Source organism: the organism of the source record quoted next, unplaced genomic scaffold, assembly GCF_019419815.1.
Source record: "Pyrus x bretschneideri cultivar Hongxiangsu unplaced genomic scaffold, Pyrus_bretschneideri_v1 Contig73, whole genome shotgun sequence".
NCBI lineage: Eukaryota > Viridiplantae > Streptophyta > Magnoliopsida > Rosales > Rosaceae > Pyrus > Pyrus x bretschneideri.
The window spans coordinates 120,266-136,825 of NW_025999813.1; positions in this window are offsets into that span (position 1 = coordinate 120,266).

The following is a 16,560-nucleotide window of genomic DNA, read 5'->3' on the forward strand; positions in this document are numbered from 1 at the left end:
GATTTTTTACGGCGGAGAGTACTGGAAATCGGGCGGAGGAAATCAGAGAGTTGGGGTGTTTGTGTTTCCTTTGGTTTCTATCTCTCCTCTCGCTCGCTGCTAATGGGAAAATGGCCTTCGGTCAACCGAGTTTGACCTCCGCTAGGACTGGATACTGTTAGCCGAGGGTTTATTTATCCCAAGACTGAAAGTTGGTTCATATATTTGGGCCAAACTTATGGGGTTGGGCTAATTTCCTCCATATGGGGCTTTTTTTCAAAATGTTGCCGAGGCTTGGACGGACAAACAACAGAGGTTTCAGGCTTGGACAATATCTGGGCAGCTAATCTAAATATAAAACTCGGAAATAAGATTAAGAACAGAATGGCGTTGGAATCTTTGGCGGCAGAGTTTTTCTTTTCTTCTAATTTCTTAGACGAATTGGTAACCCGACTTGAAATGATACAAAAATAACAAATTTCGGATTAACACATTAACTAATCGGATCACACATTACGAGCGAGTTGGGGAGGTCTATTTACTAGTCTATTTAATATACCACATTGCAGATGCTAAGACAACTGGTAAAAGCATCCAATAGGGAGACTAGATGCCTTGGCCAACAATGGGATGGGGGTTACTAAGCCTTCAGCTATGACGCAACTACTTCGATGGTCGACCCAATACCAAACGAATATACCCGTAAAGTAAAAATAATAAATAAGAAAAACAAAATTTCTCTTATAAAAATAACTACAAAAGCTTTACAGGGTGTACAAAATAATAAAAACTCTTAAATCTTTCGTCTAATACAATCTCAGCTTGTCTAACAATTATCTTGTCAAATAACTCATCTGTAAAATAAAAAGATGAGGGGTGAGCAACAACTACCGTTGCCCTGTGACTAGAATATGCAGTATGCAAGTCAAGCGATGTCGTTTACAAACGCTAGAAAATATATATCATACATAGATCAAAAGCTTTAACCACAAATAATTTCATATCACATCATCTCTTTATGTGTCCATTGTATTCTTCATCAAATGTAACTCACCACGTGAACCCTAATGGCCATTTCGCCCTAATGTCCTTGTGTGCATTTTACATTTATCCTCATATTAATGCAACACTAAAGTTCTCATGCTCTTAAACATTTCCAAATGAACCACATATCACCATATATAATAACTCCAAAAGTATTTCCACCAAATTCAACATGCTTGGCTTGAAATAGAGAGATATTTAAAAATTAAATAAAACCCACAATAATTCGTAGTTTTCATTTATCGAAAATAAGAACATTTTGAAATAAACCACTCACCTTGATATTCTGAACTTTGGCAAGACAACCCAACTAACATCTTCACACACTTCAAACCCTCAAACCCTAGCTCTGTTTCTTTTCCTAATCTCTCTCCCACCCTAGGAGAACCATATTGCATGCACTGCATGCTGTCGTTCTTTTGCATGATGTAAACCAATGGAGCCTGCTCCTATTTACAGGAGATTAATCGGCTGTCAAGGCGGATGTGATCAAATGGTTGGAAAGGTTCCAGTGACACCTAAGGCGGCAAAGAATTAGATGATCTTCGAATCTACTACGTGGTGGTCAAGTAAATGCATGCAAAAGGCGTCATGCAATATGAACGAACACCTGCCATCTTCCTTTACGCGAAGAGTGCTCACAAGCACCTTAAAACCTCAATGTAAGATATACACGTAGATGGCTATAAACCTTGGTGTGCCACGTTAGGGTGTAGCTTCCAACAGTAAGAAAACTATACTAATGAAAGAGCACCTTTTGCCCTCATAATATTAGGGTTCCAAATTAGGATAGGTTTTTCCCTTATATTGACAGCACCTACTAGTTAAAACACTAGGCACACACCCTTGTCCAGTGTAGGTAAAACTTATGACACCTCCTTCAAAGAGTGCACCTCAAATATATCTAATACAAGATATAGTTAACACCGAATGCATGACAAGTCTAGCTATAGAGAGTGTTCTCCAAGTAACTAGAAAATTGTGTGTCCATCATTTCAAATACACGCCACTATTTCCTTTTGTTATCACATATGCAACCCTATTTGACATAAATATAAAGAAAACCCATTAATATAATATAAAATACGGGCTCTCACCATATAGTTGGCATGCTAAGAGAATAGGCTTGAGCGTTTCGTAGCAATATTAGTTTCATCCTATTTCCCTATGTGAAGAAAAGGGCCAGAACGAAGCTCAAGAAACAAAGAAAACAAGGCCGATGATTTCAACATCCAACGCTAGTAAAGCTGGAACTATATGATACTGGTCTAGTTTTATAATTGGATATTGAGATTTGCGCTACACTATGCTTTAGAAATGAATTCAAACAAGGTCACATAATGGATTCTTAACAGGTTTACCTATGAGTATCCCATTTCAACCCAATAAGAAAAAAGTTAGTTTGATAATTTTAAACTACCAAAAAATCTTACTACAATAGCCAAGTATTTGATCTCACATAAGTGAGATTACAAAATTTCAAAGCACATTAAAAATACCAAAGCACTTTAAAAATATGAAAGCACATTAAAAATTCAAAATAATTAATTTACAAGTGTGAAAAAATGTGAAAAAAACTATGCAAACACTCGTGATCGTATCCTCTACACTTGAGTGATGGGAACATCGTCGTTTGGATTTTAAAACCCTACAAACCCTTGTGAACAGTGTTTTTAGGGGGAGTTCAAAATAAAAATTCATAATAATAATTTGAAAAATGTGAAAAGAATACAAATGCATGTGGTTGCATCCTTTACGCTTACACGATGGTTATATTGTCATTTAGATTTTTAAAACTCTCCAAACCTTCATAAATAGAGTTTATTGTTGTGTGCAAAATTAATAAAAATTCATAATAATTAATGTAGAAGTGTGAAAAATGTAAAAACATATACAATCAACTCTGAAATTAGACCATAATCCATAATCTCTTATATTTAATTGTCAATTGTCGTTTACACTATATTCTTCTCACTGTATTTCATTTTTTAGATTTTATGTTTTGTAAACATGATCTTTTAACGAATGTTAGAAAAATGAACAGTCGGACTGTTGATATCACGTTCCGATGTTTATGACGAATTAAATATGAGTTGATGTTATATACTTTCTAGAGACTTTATAACATCCGAGCAATATTTACACTAACTTTAAAAATTTGAACGTGATATCAATAATCCGAACCGTTCATCTTTTTGCATCTGCTAAAAGAACATGTTTTCAAAAAACAAAATTTGAAAAAACAAAATTTGGTAAGAAGAATGGAGCGTAAGTGTAAATTACAATCAATAGTTAAATTTAAATCTATGATTTATGAGATTATGGTGGTGAATTTCGGAGTTGACATCTTCACAAAGTTGTAGAGCTTCTCATTACGAGCATTGTATACACTTTTTTTTATATTTTCTTCACACATCTACATTAATTAAAAAACCTTACTACAACAATAGCCAGAGGATTTGACCACCAACAGTAGAACTTAGTTGATAGACATTGTTGTTGGGCAAAGCGAACCTAGCTGACGAAGACATGATTCATCGCGCAAACCTTCAGATATTGCGTACAATTTTTCCCTTCGTACTAAAATTTTGCTTGATGATTTGTGACTTGCCCTCCGATAGCCTTCCGTCGCGTAAAGATTTTGAGTAACCCTAAATACTGATCATTTTTGCCCTACCAACTAAAATAGCCATCGGATAAAAGTCCCTTTACCCGACAAAATTTTATTCATCGAGTAAAAAATTGTAGGAAAAACCCTATTTTTTTGGCTGTGACACTATGTAGTTTTCTCAAACTCACTATAATGCCAATTTCCTAACATGTGCACCACAGGAGCTTGGATCCCATGGCACGGTAATTCCAGTCTAGTTGACTTTATTTGCTCTCAAATATTTTGTTCTTGTCTCATTCAGTGGGATATATGTCCATTCTGTCCCCACAAATTGTACAACGGTTAAATGTAGTTTTGTATTGTAGTTAAAAAAATGTATCACATAATATTACGGTTTAGAGGTATTTCTTAATATTTTTTTTGTAAGTAAGAGGTCTTAAGTTCGATTTTCGTTTTGAACCACATTATTGTTAGCACATTATGAGGCTAAGCCCATCCCTCCCCTATAAAGTAGATAATATCGTTTTTAGAAGGAAAAAAAAAATGAATATAGTGTTACTAAATTTTCATTGAGAATATTTTTCTGTATTGTATAGTAAACATGATTTTGAGGAGGACCATTCTAATAGGAGGCAGATTGTTTGCCCTCTTGTTTGGGTGCCCTTCCCATCCTCTCTTATTTTGTGCGGTCACGGTTAAGCCACATCAACATTTTATATTGATTTTTTTTTATAGAGATAAAAAAACAAAAAGCAATAAGAATATAAAATGTTGACGTGACTTAACCGTGACCGCACAAATAGGAGGAGATGGGAAGGGCACCCAAACAGGAGGGCAGACAATCTGCCTCCATTTTAATATTGATGAAAAAGGTTAAGTTACATCATACATATGCTTCTTTCGGTTTTATACTTAATTCTCTTTTCTGCTGGTTGCATGGCGTATTTTCTTGGCACACTGGCACATGTATATTGGAAAATAATTCTGTAGGTAACGTGTCCCATTATGATGAGTTATTGAGCAATAGAGTAACTATGGGTTTTTGTTATTGTAAGAATAAGATAAAGAGCACATCTGTTGTTAACTTTCTTTTATAAGTTCATCCAAATTTTTTTATTGTTGAAAAAACGATAGTATTTACACTAATGGGGTTGTATGGCGGGTTAAGTCTCAAAATAGGCTAGCAATAATGTAATTCAAATTCGCCTTCGGTAGGATTTTAACCTAAAAATTCGGTTTTAATTTCACACCTTATCTATCTATGTCCTTTCCCCATTTCCTTATCAGTAAGCATGTGTGTTGACCTTAAAAACTAATTAGCCTATGTGGCATTCAGGCTGAATAATTAATAAGCTAATCAAGTCCTTCAGTCGAATGCTGGGTGTGCCAACTTGTCGGTCGAGTTCGGCCGGGGAGTAAAATGAATGTTGATGTAGCATTGGGCACGTTGCTTACTTCTGCGTCTTGCGATTGCGGCTGAAGAAAGAACTCATCTCAGCCTTTGGGTTCTAGAGCTTGAAGACAAGGCTGCTAGTTTCTTCAAAGTCCACGAATCGTTGACGCCGAGTTCGGCCTCATTAATTCTATTTGTGAGAATATAAGTACGCCGAACTGGTACCAGACTGTATGGACACAAATACTCAAAAGAGATAAATGTCTTGATTGTAAATGTGGTTTGGTCGTTAGAATGCGTCGAACTCTAAAATGCATTCGTGAATATTTAATCATAAAATAAACTCTGCTTTCAATGTGCTGAGCCTGTTAACACCTCACTTCGCCGAGAAAGCTGATGAGATGGCCTCTTCCAACAAGGACTTAGAAATCCTTGCTAGACGAGACTTGTATAGGTAATCAGTCGGTCTCGAAGTAGTGTTGTTTATCCAAACTAAAGGTACTCCTCAGTCAGCTGCTTTTATAGCTCCAGTGTTGTTCCAAATTGAAGATGTTGTTAGTTGCCTTCACAGTGTTGTTTACCTAAACTGGAGATGTGTTGGCGGAAAAAAGAAAATAAAAATCTCAAGGTGTTTCAGATGTTTACGTAGGGCAGTTGCGTGTTGAATTAGAGGGGCTTTGAATGATGACTCCCTTCTCTATTTATAGTAGTGATTTCCTCCATCGCCGAGGTAGAATTTCACTCGGACTAAAATTCCTTAACCCAATCTGATCAGGTCTCGACCAATCCTAACCCTTATAGGACTCTGAACCAAGCTCTTCAATCATTTAGATTCATCCCGTGATTCTTAGCATCTTTTCTGACTCAAAGCATCCTTAGCTTATGAAGCATCCTCATCGTACTAGGATTCGACCATTTCAACCTTATCCAGGTCAAACCATCTCCTGATAGGATTATGCCGAACTCTACTAGACTCGACCCGTGGCAAAGAATATTCCCAATATTCCTTCCTGGGCCAAGAATAATTCTAAGCTCAGCCCAAAGTGTTATTTTGGACCCAAACATTGCCCCCTCACTTCTAAGGTCTTCGGCTTACCATATCTGGCTGAACTTCGACCTTGAAGAAGTGATCCATTATTAACCAAGAAATAAACCTTCGGCCTACACTTTGTGGTCGATTAAAAGATCATTGCAAAAATGAATATTCCCCATCCATTCAGATACATCTATCACACACGATCTCCCACTATATGTTAGTCTTTGATAATCGCAAAGGTTTGACACGAGGCGCCTTCTCGTTGCGATTGTCTAGATTTGGCAATACACGTGCCACACACCTAAGGCGCGTAGATATCGAAACATCTCTTTATAATGATCATGCCCTAAAGTTCATAGCCATACATAATCGTGCAATCCCAATTTAAGTGTTTTTCATCCCTTTCGCTTGGATTTTTGATTTTCGTAATGATTGTAAAAATATTTCGACCAAATTTACCACTTACGCTTTGAATTTGAGACCATTTATCTTCTTCCTAAACTGCCTATAAATACTGCTTCTGGCTTCATTCTTCATTTACGCTTTCAAAATTCTAAATTCTCACACTTTGCTTTTGATGATTTGACACCCAAGAAAAGAACCAACCTTTGAAACCCAGAAAAACTCCAAACTCTTGCTTCAATGGCTGCCAATACCTTCATCACGAAACTTGTAAAAGAATGTGACAAATGTCATGATTTCATTGACCGGATTGCCATCAAAACCCTCCGATTTGAAGAAGATTCAATTGCTTATCACCAGATCCTGGGTCATTTGTTTAAAGACAATGTCCAATAGGTCATCACTGAAATGCTGAAGGACCACTGCCTAAGTCTTTTATTCCAAGGATATGATTGGTTGAAATGGGAATTGGCCAAACCTCAGGGAGCCTGGCCTTCGGCTCCTGCAGCCTAGGTTGCTTAGGTTAGTCGAATGGAACCACACTTCGGCGACGACTAGAAGTCACTTAGCATCTTCAACACCATTAACATCTCGACCATTGAGGTCAGCATGGACCAAGAACTCCTGATGGTCGCTATGAGTTTTTGGTGCTCGGCCACCAACACTATGGTGCTTCCTCTCAACCCCATTGGTCCAACAGTTATAGACATGACGACTATCCTCAGCACCTTACCATTTGGTTTTCTAGTAGATACCATTATATCTCGGTATCAATTTAACTTGGATTTAAAAACAGTCTTCGATGAGCACATTTTCGAAGTTTTGAAAAAAGATAACCAAGGCGAAGTATCAAAAGATAAAGTAAACAAGTTGCACACGAATTTCTGCACACGAGGCCTTCTTGTTCTATTGATACAACAAGTTCATCTTTTGTACCAAGTTGAACAAATGCCTTGCCAAAATATGCCAATGGTTAAAGCCTTGGCTAGTGGTCATACTCTGGCCCTTAGCCTGCCATCTTTGTCGACTTTACGTTCTGTTTGGCCAAGGCAACCGTTGGAAAAATCAACTTGCACCAGAACGGCCCACTCTAGGTATTTCAACTTTAGCTATAAGTCTATTTTGCCATCCTGAGGCCAGAGAACTTCAACTTCGACTCATCTAAAGCAATTGGTCTTCAACTGCTTCACGCCTAAACCTGACTTACTCAGTTAAAGAAATTTTTAAATATTTCTTCGGCATAGACGACCTTACCAACAATGAATTCCTGATCTGTTGTCGAAGAAATTATCCATCCTCTATCTATCTTCCTATATCCACATAGGAGGAAATAGAAGACACCAATCTTCTGCAAACCTAGGGATCGTTTGTGGTAGCTTGTGACCTTCCTTTTGGTTATGAAGCTCGGCAAGCCAGTTGAGAAGTCTACCATCCTCATTTTGTGGCTCGACAACTAGGCTATCTCCAGGGTTGTCCTATGCCTTTGCTCACTTCTCGCTCGTTTTTCAGTTGAGAGCGACTTTCTGGCTATTTAGAAAGGGAATGTGAGGAAGTAAAGCAATAGTTTCAAGAACGGTGCATTAAATTCTACCTTCGGCTGAATACCTTTGAAACCCACGGTACCATTACCTTATATATATATATATATATATATATATATATATATATAGACACATACTTGACCAAACATCTTCTTCCTACTCTCAATTAGTTTTTCCAAGTGGTTGCTCGATAAAATGTGGGCCGAAGTAGTCGCGATGGTCACGAATATAATAAAACATCGTTTTTCCACCAAAGAAGGCCATTACTGTTATAGCCTATTCTCCCAAGATGACTTTAATCATTCTAACTCCAGCAGATGTTGCTGCTGAACCGATAGTGGTGGGTAAATGGCTTCATCATTTGTCCGAGATAACTGATAAAGTTGCTTGACCCATGAAATGGATAAAGAAGAGAGCCAAGAAAAGGGAATGTGAGATCCTTGTCATTTCCTGCTAGGAAACACGAACTTCAAGTCCTGACGCTCCTCATTCTACCCTTGGCGTTGAGGTCCCAACAGGGACACCGCAAAATTCCTCAGCCCCAAAAGTTAATAAGACGACCATAATTCAACCCATGGTGCAGACTGTTATTGTGGCTGAACAAGTCGTTACTCTAGTAACTGAGGAGTTTGTGGTATAAGCCTTGACCATCCCTTTTGTTGCAAACATTGGCCCAACAACTGTTATTCTGAAAGAGGCGACCATAGTTTTGGACGAAGTGACTCCCTCTCCTAATTCAAAAATTATTCCGGTGTCGAATATTCCAAAAGGCGTACGGAGTTTTCAAAGCTTCTCTTTCCTTAAACATCTTTGATTGGTATTTAATCATTCTTTGTTACCAGGAAAACAACAGTGAGCTGGTCCCGCTGATGATGCGCCCTCGACCGGCTGAGCAAACAAATAAGGATCTCCTGCTTCTTGACAAAGGCAAAGGTGTCATATCCTCCACGCCTAATTCAGACCAGGATATCCAACTACTAGTGGAGGCTATTAGTCATGCGAATCCTGAGGCGGCTGTTGAGAGGCCAGCCATCGAGCCAGTGGCTTCTACAAGGGAATAAGTGACCATGAGACTCCGGTTCATCCCTGCCCAAGATGTCACCTCGGCCTTTGTAAGTTCTTCATTTTGATTCTAAATTTTGTCTTGGAATGCTAAACCAGAATAAAACTGTCAACTATCAGGTGCCCAATTGATCATTTCATAAAAAATTTTATACACTGAAGGACGTTGTCTATATTTCATAGTCACCTAGGTAGCCATCAAACATAGATAACCTTCATCGGCCATATGAATTGAAGAGTTGTCTTAAACATTGGGCTCATCAATTAAGTTATTTTGGCTCATAGATTATATTCCCGGTGCCGACTTATTGGCCGGTTGACTTTTTGTATACATATATATATATATATATTTTTTGCAGACTTAATGAAATATTTCTTATTCTTGTATCTCCCAAGTAACTAGAGAATACTTTTTTAAGAACTTCCCATTGATTGGCAACTTATGTATCATACCAGTTCGTGAATAATAAATGGTTCTTCCCAATTTGGCGACCATTTTCCAAATCTAGGATCCTTAATCCCTACTGGCACCACTGTTTGCCAAACTACATCACCTTCACCGAACATTTTTTGCTTTACTCGTTGATTATAAGCTTGATTGGCAATTTTTTTATGTGCTACTAACAGGTTATAGGCATCGAGTCGAGCCTCATCTAGATCTTCCAAATCTTGCCTCGTTGTTTGACTATATTTGGCGCTGTACAAACTACTTTGTTCAATAATTCATAATGAGTTTATACTTAATTCAACTGGTAATATTGCATCGTGCCCATAAGTCAAAGCATATGGAGTCGTCCCTGTTGCTGATCGAAGCGAAGTTCGATATGCCCATAATACCTCATTTAACCTTAAATGCCACATACCAAGCTTTTCCTTCACCATTATTTTGAGATACCAATCAAAACCTTGTCGCTTGCTTCGGCCTGCCCATTCGTCTGTGGGTAATACAGCGTGGATTGTTTAAGCCGAATCGTCAGGCTCGTCATATAGTCTTTAAATCTATCGAACATGAAAATCGTGCTATTATCTGTGATAATCATTTCTAGAATGCCAAATCTTGTTACAATGTTTTCTTGTACGAAATTGCAAACTTTTTTGGACGTTAATTTGATGAACGATTTCGCTTTGACCTACTTAGTGAAGTAATTGGTCACTACGAGTATCCATGTATGTTTCGCTGATCCAGATGACGACATGATTTTGCCAATTACATCCATGGCCTATCCTTTAAACGACCATGGTTTAGTGAACGAGAGAAGTAATTCGACCGAGATTTTTTGAATAGGTCTATGGATTTGGCATTGTAAGCAACTTTGGGCATATTCTATTCAATCTTTTAAAATACTTAGCCAGATTTATCCGTGTTGGCGGAGTAACCAATGCATTTTGAGATCGGATTGATGAGCACCGCATATTCCTCCATGCACCTCTGTAATGGCTTGAGCAGCCTCTTCTGAGCCGAGACATAATAATAAAAGACCATTCTCGCCCTTTTCAGTATAACTCATTTTGATATATTATATAATTTATGGCATGTACCTTGTCTTGTAGAGATATTTGAGCCAGCCCATCTGCATTAGTATTCTGAATTCGAGAGATATGTTTGAACGTGATTGTAGACATGTAAATTTTTCAAGCAAAGGAAGTTCAAAAACATTCCTAAAATTTGGCAAAGGGGAAGAAATCTCCTTAAAATCAGCAAGAGGCCCAAAGTGCTCCCAAAACCGGAAAGAAAGCTAAAGCATCTTCACAAAACAAGCAACAATTGAAGATTGCTTGCAAAATAGGCAAGAAAGCCCTATAGATTTCGGCCAAGCAGTGGAAAATGGCTGAAATTAAGACACAAAACATGCCTAAATTTTCCCATGGACGAATCAAGACACAAATCAAGGCCAAATCCATTCAAAGGAATGGCTTTGGAAGTCTATAAATACAAGGTCCCCAAACAAGCATAAGGTGGACAATTTCTACATTGAAGGGCTGAAATTCTCACAAAAGGAGAACCTTTGCCAAATCTTTGAAGACTAATATGCTGCCAAAGCTCTTTTCGAAGAGCGTATAACCAAAGTCGAAGCTTTCTTTCAACCAAAGCCGAAGCATTCCCTTGAAGAATAAACAAGTACTTGTGCCGATTCCTTCAAGACTTTGTTGCAAGCTTATTACTTGTAATGACGTTCGATTCAAGATCAAGTCACCAAGACCTTTGAATCAACAAAATCCCACATCAACATCACCTTTGCCGCATGTCATACGCAAACTTAGATGTGAAGATTATCCACGTATTGTTTCAAGCTCAAAACTTGAAGCAATCGTTCAATCGTTCGTTTGAGATCAAGTCATCGTGACCATTTGATCAACAACCTATGCATCTACATCAAATTTGAAGACTGAATCAGAGGAAAATTGTAAACAAAGATTGTAACCCTACTAAATCATCAATACAAATCTACTTTGTACATGTGTTCTTGTTTCATTCGTTACAGAACTTTCGTGTTTACAAATTTGGCACGCCCGATGAGACCTCTATTCCTCTTATCTCTGTCTTCAAATCTATAAGAAACACATATAGCATCAAGAAAGGATCAAGCTATTCCCGTAACCAATGCGAAGAACAAGAACATCATTGTCGCAAGTGGTGGCACTTTGGGCGTCACAACTCGAAGCAAGGCAAAAACTCTCTTTGCTGTGCCTTTCACCCTTACATCAACTCTGCCGGAGGAGTAAGAGCACCCGAGGCACGAGCCCGTGATCACCCTGGCCTCGCTAAGGGCGCTAAGGGAAGAAAGCCTGATGAGGTACTCTGAGTCATTGACTTCCAATGCCAACTTAAGAAGCAACTCGTATCTCATAGCCATGCAAGTCATGACTACTGGTGCGACTTCAATTGAAGAACATCTGGCATAAATGATTGAAGTAATTGCAAGGCTGACAAAGACCGTGGGGGAAAAAGACGTGCAGATTCCTAAACTTGTCAACCATTTGGAGGCGTAGCACGATGAGAAAGCTGACCTGAAGGTTAATCCACCAAAGGAGAAAACTGACGAAATTAAAGAGCCTTTGATGGACAAAGCGAATGAGAAGCTAGAGGTGGACCGAGTTGTGACACTCATGGGATATCTCTCTATCCAACAGCTGGAAGAGATGATCACAAACACGATCAAGGCGCAATATGAATAAAGCTCGCATGATTCCATGCTGTACCCAAAACCATACTCTAAAAATTGAAGCCTTGAGGATGCCAATGGCTTATCAACCACCCAAATTCATGCAATTCAATGGAAAGGGCAATCCTAAACAACATATTGCCCATTTCATTAAAACTTGCAGCAATGCTGGGACGGATGAAGACTACCTCGTCAAGTAGCTTGATAAATTTACCGCCCACACAAACGGGCTAAAAACTCCGATAATACTTGCAAGAATGACAAGGTTATTGTAGTATAAACGATTCTCGCAAGGTCGTTCTCCATAGAGATTATTAAATGATTCTAAACAAACCAAATTCCAATTAATTATTGTAAAGCAGAAAGTTGAGATGATTGATTTTATAACCTACTTAAATTAAAATGAATTTAATTAATAAAAATAAACTAATATGCAATAATAAAGCTGAGAGAAAAAGAAACAGTTTTTCAAATACCAATTTATAAACGCACTAGGGTTCCACCATCATCTAGCAATCCTATACATTTTTACCAATTACTTATGATCTACACATGCCACTTTGAAGGTTAGGTTTTCCTAATTTATATTCTACTTGGAACCTCCAACATAGAACATATATCTAACATGCAATCCGTCCGGACTTTTGGATCAAATCTGAACATGGAAGACTCATTATGCTTTATGGAAACCCTCTGAAAAACCATGCAAGACGTGGTGTTCATCTTAAGTGAAATTATAATTATTAACCACAAGAAGCCAGCCCCAATTTCAGGGAACCTTCCGACCAAAATTGCATCAAATTACATTTCTAAAGATCCTAATGATGATCAAGCATTAAGACAATTAGATAGTTTTAATCACAGTGTTTAATAATTCAAAGTGTGCATGCAATCAATCATAAGCAATTAAATAAAAATCACATATTCATGCTAAAACTCAAGGCTTCACCCTATCAAAAGGAATTAGGTGCACATATTCATAATTGAAGTCATAGAAAATATTATTAAGAATAAGAGGAATGAAAACACCTTAAAGTAGAAAATCTCCAAGAACCCTAGCAATTACTCTCTGTCTCCAAAGTTGCATAAAAGAAAGTGTGGACATCGAAATTTCGGTGAAATGAATGTTGACCAATAATTAAAATTTCAACGCTCACGTGTCACATAAATTTTACATGTAGCGTGTGACTCAACGAAAAATCGAAATAAATTGGAAAAGTCATCAAATAGGACACGTGTCATTACCTGGCAGAAATGATTTATTTCATCTGATTATTTAAATCCAAAAAATCGAGTTTTGGAATTCTATAAATAGGAAGCCAAGGCATTCATTTTGGAAAAAAAGAAGGAAATGAGGAAGAAGAGAAAGAAAGAAAAAAAAAGAAAAAGAAAAAGGAAGAAGAGAAAGAAAGAAGGGAATTCACATCACACCAAAACCTTGAAGCCTTGAAACTCTAAAGCTCTCAAGCAAATCTCGAAGGACCAAGAAAGCTATCTTCGTTCTTCGTCAAATCTTCCTTCAAAATCAAGCCCCGACGGCCCTTGAAGAGAAGTGCTCATCGTTCATCATCTGTTCATTATGCAAGATCAAGCCCCGACGGCCCTTGAAGAGAAGTGTTCATCATTCATCATCGTTCATCCTAAGATCAAGCCCCAACGGCCCTTTGGATCAACAACCTCAACAAATCCATACACCCATTCTTCAAGATCAACGCCCCTTGAAGATCCATTCATCAACTGTTCATCCCAAGCCCCGACGACCTTTTGGATCAACAGCTCATCCACAAACCCACACCCTACGAAGATAGAATCAGAGGATCAAATTACAAAGAGATTGTAACCCCAAAATCATTAACACAAAAAAATATATTTTGTACACGTATTCTTGTTTCTTGTTTCAGGAACTTTTCGTGTTTACAAATTTGGCACGCCCAGTGGGACAATCTCTACCTCTCATCTCTGTCTCCGTTCAAGATATTCAAGCACAGTCCATGGCTTCAAACAAAGAACAAGTCATGACTATCGGCACTACCTTCATTGAAAAACAGCTGGTTCAGATGAAGGAAACAATTGCAAGGCTGATAAAGACTGCAGAGGAGAAAAACTTGCAAACCGCCGAACTCATCAACCGTCTGGAGGCGCAACATGGTGTCATAGTGAAACCAAACTCTCTTCCAACTAAGAGGACCGAAGAAGGCTTCAACCCAAATGCCTACGAACTCATGTCAAAGGCTAGGCATGACTTTGCTTCCTCTTCAAATCTTGGAAAAAAGGTTTCGAACACCGTCAACGACGAAGATCGCGACCTCATCAAGACTCAAAAGAAGTTGAAGGAGCATGATTATGGAGTTGACAACAACAAAGCTGGACTTGGCTTCACACCAAATGCACCCGTGAAGATTTCAAGCAAAGTGAAGAAAGCTAGCGCTCAACACATCAGCGTGAGCATTGAACAAGACCAAGAAAAGCCTAAACCCTCCCCTCGGACGTCGGTCTTCAATAAGATGAGCCATTCAAGCTCCAGAACTTCAGTGCTTAATCGCATTGGTGGTCAAGACCGAACCTCTGTCTTCAAGAGGCTTAACGCGCCGACATCCCAAAGCTCTGTTTTTGAAAGGTTGTTAAAGCCTAAGAAACAAAGCAACACAACTATCTATCCTCTGCGACGATCAGCTTCAGAAAGATTTGAAGATAATGGTAAGCCTTTTGGAAAGAGGAAGACAACACCAAAGGAAGAAAAGCTCGATGGGTTAGGAGAAAAAGACGACGCTCGAAGCTTGATTCCTTCAAGGATGAAGCGCCAAGCAATCCTAGAGGTCGACACAAAAGGACCACTGAAGGTAAGGAGGCGCATCATCGTCCACACTGGCAAATATTCATGCCAACAAACCCAAGAGAACGGCACTGAAGAGGAGATCCAAGATGTTTTCTACATCACGGTTCAAGAAGGTAAAGAAGACGAAAGCCCGAGGAAATACTCAGAGTCCCTACTCTCCGACGCTGATCCGAGCGGCAGTACAACCATGCAAGTCATGACCACTGGAGCAACTTCAATCGAGGAGCAGCTAGCTCGGATGAATGAAGCAATCGCAAAGCTCACACGGACTGTGGAAGAGAAGGACTTGCAGATTGCCGCACTCGTCAACCAACTAGATGCGCTGCCCGACGTGAAAGTCGACCCAAATGTTGGCCTATTAAAGAAAGAAGTCGACGAAGAAGAGGAGCCACCAGCGGAGAAAGTTAAAGAGAAGCCGAAGCTAGACCAAGCAACGACATTCATGGGATCTCTCTCTATCCAGCAGCTACAAGAGATGATCGTAAACACTATCAAAACACAGTACGAAGGAAGCTCGCATGACTCCGTACTGTACTCAAAGCCTTACTCCAAGAAGATTGATGCTTTGAAGATGCCAAGGGGTTATCAGCCCCCAAAATTCATGCAGTTCAATGGAAAAGGCAACCCGAAGCAACATGTCGCCCATTTCATTGAAACTTGCAACAATGCTGGGACAGAGGGAGACTACCTCGTCAAACAGTTCGTGCGTTCGCTGAAAAGTAACGCTTTTGACTGGTACACTGACCTCGAACCTGAGTCTATCAACAGTTGGGACCAGCTAGAAAGGGAATTCCTCAACCGTTTCTACAGCACTCGTTGTACTGTAAGCATGCTAGAGCTGACCAGTACGAAACAGTGGAAAGATGAACCTGTCGCCGACTACAAGAATGACAAAGTTTTGGGGCCAAAGGTGGATAAGGCTGCGTGGAAACCCACCAAGGAAGCAATGACGGTCAACACAACTCCAGTCAAAATCCATACACGAGGCAAGGAGATTCAAACCGAAGCTTTTCGTGATCAAGAGATACGTAGACGCACTTTGAAGGAGCTTGAGGAGAAGACTTATCCATTCCCCGACTCTGACGTGGTTGCCATGTTAGATGACTTGCTGGAAAAAAAGGTGATCGACCTACCTGAGTGCAAATGGCCAGAAGATATGAACCGTATTGACAGTCCAAGGTACTGTAAATTCCACCGCTTCATTAGTCATCCGACGGAAAAGTGCTTTGTGCTAAAAGATCTCATCATGAAGTTGGCTCAGAAAGGGATCATCGAACTAGATCTTAATGATGTGGTGAAGTCAAACTATACCACCGTCACTTCTAGCTCTTTAAACTCAAAATCTTCACCTCAACCGCTGGGGGCATGCTCCAAAACCATGTCAGTCAAGTCAAGTGAAGTTGAAGGATGGACTTATGTCACTCCAAAGAAAATGCACAAGAAACATAGGTCTCTTCCACAAGTTCACCAATCGGAAAGGGGGCAAAGCAGC